A 6,736-nucleotide genomic window follows, 5' to 3' on the forward strand; every position below is an offset into this window, starting at 1 on the left:
CACATGGAAATGGATTCTCCAACTGCGAAAAATGTAAAAGAAAATCTGAAGCTATAGAAAAAGTGATGTAAATCAGAGATGCATTTTGCAAGTGAGTTTGGTGGGAGGTCTGGTTATATTGCCTGCAGCTTTGAACATAAGATTCTGAAAAGAAAGCAACACTAATGTGAAGTATTACATCAAGTTAAGGCAGTTGCAAAATCTTTAGTAAAGTGTGGACTAGCTTTTAGTGGGAGTTACAAGAATAACTTTTCAAAGTGTAATGGTGATTTTCTTGGGTACACAGGCTTGAGTGCACAGTTTAAGCCTGTTTCTGGTAAAGCATATCTAAGACTGAAAAGAGCATATGCGGTCTGTCCATCTTTCTAACTATCTATATCTCTAATGCCTGATCCCTCTGGGAACCCCCATCAAGAAGGAAAGCAGCCACAACAAAAAAGTCTCCTCTTATCCCTATCTTTACACAGCATTCTTGCAAGTACCATTCCCTGCATTCTTTCCCCATTTCCCTCCCTCCAACACTCTTCCACTCTATTTCCCCATGTCACAGGTGGTCTTCCTCTCACTTCAACCCCCATTATATACTATGACACATTCTCCAGGTAAACTCCCCATTATGCCTTATCACATGCCTAAACCACCTAAAAGTATTACATTTTACCCACTATAATTCATTCCCAGCCATACTACATATCTCATACACCCCTCATTTCCTTCTTCATTCCATCTAGTCATACCACACGCTCCTCTCAAACATCTAATTTCCATGGTCTGGATTCCTGACCTCTACCCATGTCCACAGATCAGCTGTATATGTCAATGTTAGGAGGACTGTGCTATCCCTTAACCCTCTATTCACTTCCATAATTACAGCTCTGCCGTTGTATTCTATTAAGGGACCCACTGACTCTTTTACCCTGTACTGCTCTCTCTTATATCTCTACTATATAACACCAAAGTTAATGAAGATAACTCCCAAATATTCATATTCTGTTACCTCTTCCTTCTACCCCAAATATCAATAAACACAGTTTAGCACACTTTGTTTCAATATTAACAGTTTTGTAAAAACTATACTTTCACTTTGTTTCCTTTACTTTTACTTCTTTTCTTTTTTCATACTTTCATACTATTCGCCACTTCCCACATTAGCGAGGTAGCGTTAAGAACACACAACAGGACCTTTGAGGGAAGAGTACTGTGGTTTCAGAAGTGGTAGAGGATGTGTGGATCAGGTGTTTCCTTTGAAGAATGTATGTGAGAAATACTTAGAAAAGCAAATGGATTTGTATGTAGCATTTATGGATCTGGAGAAGGCATATGATAGAGTTGATAGAGAAGCTTTGTGGAAGGTATTAAGAATATATGGTGTGGGAGGCGAGTTGTAAGAAGCAGTGAAAAGTTTTTATCAAGGATGTAAGGGATGTGTATGTGTAGAAAGAGAGGAAAGTGATTCGTTCTCAGTGAATGTCGGTTTGCGGGAGGGGTGCATGATGTCTCCATAATTGCTTAATTTGTTTATGAATGGGGTTGTTAGGGAGGTTAATGCAAGAGTTTTGGAAAGAGATGCAAGTATGCAGTCTGTTGTGGATGAGAGGGCTTGGGAGGTGAGTCACTTGTTGTTCACTGATGATACGGGGCTGGTGGGTGATTCGGGTAAGAAATTGAAGAAGTTGGTGACTGAGTTTGGTAAAGTGTGTGAAAGAAGAAAGCTCAGAATAAATGTGAATAAGAGCAAGGTTATTAGGTACAGTAGGGTTGAGGGACAAGTCAATTGGGAGGTAAGTTTGAATGGAGAAAAACTGGAGGAAGCGAAGTGTTTTAGATATCTGGAGGTGGATTATGCAGCGGATGGAACCATGGAAGCGGAAGTGAATCATAGGGTGGGGAGGGGGCGAAAGTTCTGGGAGCGTTGAAGAATATGTGGTAGTCAAGAACGTTATCTTGGAAAGCAAAAATGAGTATGTTTGAAGGAAAAGTGGTTCAAACAATGTTATATGGTTGCGAGGCGTGGGCTATAGATAGAGTTCTGTGGAGGAGGATGGATGTGCTGGAAATGATATGTTTTTGGACAATATGTGGTGTGAGGTGGTTTGAAAGAGTAAGTAATGAAAGGGTAAGAGAGGTGTGTGGTAAAAGAAAGAGTGTAGTTGAGAGAGCACAAGAGAGAATGAGTGAGGAAATATTGACAAAGAGGATATATGTGTCAGAGGTGGAGGGAACAAGGAGAAGTGGGAGACCAAACTGGATGTGGAAAGATGGAGTGAAAAAGATTTTGAGTGATCGGGGCCTGAACATGCAGGAGGGTGAAAGGCGTGCAAGGAATACAGTGAATTGGAACGATCTGGTATACTGGGGTCGATGTGCTGTCAATGGATTGAACCAGAACATGTGAAGCATCTGGGTTAAACCATGGAAAGCTCTGTGGGGCCCTGAATGTGGAAAGGGAGCTGTGGTTTCGGTGCATTATACATGACAGCTAGAGACTGAGTGTGAATGAATGTGGCCTTTATTGTCTCTTCCTAGCGCTACCTCGCGCACATGCGGAGGGAGGGGGTTGTTATTTCATGTGTGGCAGGGTGGTGACGGGAATGAATAAGGGCAGACAGTATGAATTATGTATATATATGTATATGTCTGTGTGTGTATATACATGTATACATTGAGATGTATAGGTATGTATATGTGCTTGTGTGGATGTGTATGTATATACATGTGTATGTGGGAGGGTTGGGCATTCTTTCATCTGTTTCCTTGCGCTGCCTTGCTAACGCAGGAGACAGCAACAAAGAAAAATAAATATAAATATATAGTGCCATTGCATAGTGCCAGTGTACAATGGCAAAGGGGATACAAGGGAGTGCTCAAATTACAGAGGTATAAGGTTGTTGAGTATTCCTGGTAAATCATATGGGAGGGTATTCATTGAGAGGGTGAGGGCATGTATACAGCATCAGATTGGGGAAGAGCAGTGTGGTTTCAGAAGTGGTAGAGGATGTGTGGATCAGGTGTTTCCTTTGAAGAATGTATGTGAGAAATACTTAGAAAAGCAAATGGATTTGTATGTAGCATTTATGTATCTGGAGAAGGCATATGATAGAGTAGATAGAGATGCTCTATGGAAGGTAGTAAGAATATATGGTGTGGGAGGCAAGTTGTTAGAAGCAGTGAAAAGTTTTTATCAAGGATGTAAGGCATGAGTATGTGTGGGAAGAGAGGAAAGTGATTGGTTCTCAGTGAATGTAAGTTTGCGGCAGGGGTGTGTGATGTCTCCATGGTTGTTTAATTTGTTTATGGATGGGGTTGTTAGGGAGGTGAATGCAAGAGTTTTGGAAAGAGGGGCAAGTATGCAGTCTGTTGTGGATGAGAGAGCTTGGGAGGTGAGTCAGTTGTTGTTCACTGATGATACAGCGCTGGTGGCTGATTCATGTGAGAAACTGCAGAAGCTGGTGACTGAGTTTGGTAAAGTGTGTGAAAGAAGAAAGTTGAGAGTAAATGTAAATAAGAGGAAGGTTATTAGGTACAGTAGGGTTGAGGGTCAAGTTAATTGGAAGGTAAGTTTAAATGGAGAAAAACAGGAGGAAGTGAAGTGTTTTAGATATCTGGGAGTGGATTTGGCAGCAAATGAAACCATGGAAGTGGAAATGAGTCATAGGGTGGGGGAGGGGAGGAAAATTCTGGGAGCGTTGAAAAATGTGGGGAATTCGAGAACCTTATCTCAGAAAGCAAAAATGGGTATGTTTGAAGGAATAGTGGTTCCAACACTGTTCTATGGTTGCGAGGCGTGGGCTATGGATAGAGTTGTGCGGAGGAGGATGGATGTGCTGGAAATAAGATGTTTGAAGGCAATATGTGGTGTGAGGTGGTTTGATCGAGTAAGTAATAATAGGGTAAGAGAGATGTGTGGTAATAAAAAGAGTGTGGTTGAGAGAGAAGAAGAGGGTGGTTTGAAATGGTCTGGTCACATGGAGAGAATGAGTGAGGAAAGATTGACAAAGAGGATATATGTGTCAGAGGTGGAGGGAACGAGGAGAAGCGGGAGACCAAATTGGAGGTGGAAAGATGGAGTGAAAAAGATTTTGAGTGATCACGGCCTAAACATGCAGGAGAGTGAAAAGCATGCAGGGAATAGAGTGAATTGGAATGATGTGGCATACTGGGGTCAACGTGCTGTCAATGGATTGAACCAGGGCATGTGAAGCGTCTGGGGTAAACCATGGAAGGTTCTGTGGGGCCTGGATGTGGAAAGGGAGCTGTGGTTTCAGTGCATTATTACATGACAGCTAGAGACTGAGTGTGAAAGAATGTGGCCTTTGTTGTCTTTTCCTAGCGCTACCTCGCACACATGAGGGGGGGGTTGTTATTTCATGTGTGGCGAGGTGGCGATGGGAATGAATAAAGGCAGACAGTATGAATTATGTACATGTGTATATATGTATATGTCTGTGTGTGTATATATATGTATACGTTGAGATGTATAGGTATGTATATTTGCGTGTGTGGACTTGTATATATATATATATGTGTGTATGTGGGTGGGTTGGGCCATTCTTTCGTCTGTTTCCTTGCGCTACCTCGCTAACGCGGGAGAATGCGACAAAGCAAAACAAAAAATAAAATATATATATTATTATTATATTATTATTTTGCTTTGTCGCTGTCTCCCGCGTTAGCGAGGTAAAGCAAGGAAACAGACGAAAGAATGGCCCAACCCACACATACAGATGTATATACATACACATCGACACACGCAAATATACATACCTATACATCTCAACGTACACATATATATACTCACACAGACATATACATATATACACATGTACATAATTCATACTGTCTGCCTTTATTCATTCCCATCGCCACCTCGCCACACACGAAATAACAACCCCCTTCCACCTCATGTGTGCGAGATAGCGCTAGGAAAAGACAACAAAGGCCACATTCGTTCACACTCAGTCTCTAGCTGTCATGTAATAATGCACTGAAACCACAGCTCCCTTTCCACATCCAGGCCCAACAGAACTTTCCATAGTTTACCCCAGATGCTTCACATGCCCTGGTTCAATCCATTGACAGCAAGTTGACCCCGGTGTACCACATCGTTCCAATTCACTCTATTCCTAGCACGCCTTTCACCCTCCTGCATGTTCAGGCCCCAATCACTCAAAATCTTTCACTTCATCTTTCCACCTCCAATTTGGTCTCCCACTCCTCCTCGTTCCCTCCACCTCTGACACATACATCCTCTTTGTCAATCTTTCCTCACTCATTCTCTCCATGTGACCAAACCATTTCAAAACACCCTCTTCTGCTCTCTCAACCACGCTCTTTTTATTACCACACATCTATCTTACCCTATTATTACTTACTCGATCAAACCACGTCACACCACATATTGTCCTCAAACATCTCATTTTCAACACATCCACCCTCCTCTGCACAACTCTATCCATAGCCCACGCCTCGCAACCATACAACATTGTTGGAACCACTATTCCTTCAAACATACCCATTTTTGCTTTCCAAGATAATGTTCTCAACTTCCACACATTCTTCAAGGCTCCCAGAATTTTCGCCCCCTCCCCCACCCTACGATTCACTTCCGCTTCCATGGTTCCATCCGCTTCCAGATCCACTCCCAGATATCTAAAACAATTTACTTCCTCCAGTTTCTCTCCATTCAAACTTTCCTACCAACTGACTTGACCCTCAACCCTACTGTACCTAATAACCTTGCTCTTATTCACATTTACTCTTAACTTTCTTCTTTCACACACTTTGCCAAACTCAGTCACCAGCTTCTGCAGTTTCTCACATGAATCAGCCACCAGCGCTGTATCATCAGCAAACAACAACTGACTCACTTCCCAAGCTCCCTCATCCACAACAGACTGCATACTTGCCCCCTCTTCCCAAAACTCTTGCATTCATCTCCCTAACAACCCCATCCATAAACAAATTAAACAACCATGGAGACATCACACACCCCTGCTGCAAACCTACATTCACTGAGAACCAAAACTTTCCTACCAACTGACTTGACCCTCAACCCTACTGTACCTAATAACCTTGCTCTTATTCACATTTACTCTTAACTCTCTTCTTTCACACACTTTGCCAAACTCAGTCACCAGCTTCTGCAGTTTCTCACATGAATCAGCCACCAGCGCTGTATCATCAGCAAACAACAACTGACTCACTTCCCAAGCTCTCTCATCCACAACAGACTGCATACTTGCCCCCTCTTCCCAAAACTCTTCCATTCATCTCCCTAACAACCCCATCCATAAACAATATAAACAACCATGGAGACATCACACACCCCTGCCGCAAACTTACATTCACTGAGAACCAATCACTTTCCTCTCTTCCTACATGTACACATGCCTTACATCCTTGACAAAAACTTTTCACTGCTTCTAACAACTTGCCTCCCACACCATATATTCTTAATACCTTCCACAGGCATCTCTATCAACTCTATCATATGCCTTCTCCAGATCCATAAATGCTACATACAAATCCATTTGCTTTTCTAAGTATTTCTCACATACATTCTTCAAAGGAAACACCTGATCCACACATCCTCTACCACTTCTGAAACCACACTGCTCTTCCCCAATCTGATGCTCTGTACATGCCTTCACCCTCTCAATCAATACCCTCACATATAATTTACCAGGAATACTCAACAAACTTATGCCTCTGTAATTTGAGCACTCCCTCGTATCCC

The sequence above is a fragment of the Panulirus ornatus genome, chromosome 17 (genome assembly GCF_036320965.1).
Source record: "Panulirus ornatus isolate Po-2019 chromosome 17, ASM3632096v1, whole genome shotgun sequence".
Taxonomy (NCBI): domain Eukaryota; kingdom Metazoa; phylum Arthropoda; class Malacostraca; order Decapoda; family Palinuridae; genus Panulirus; species Panulirus ornatus.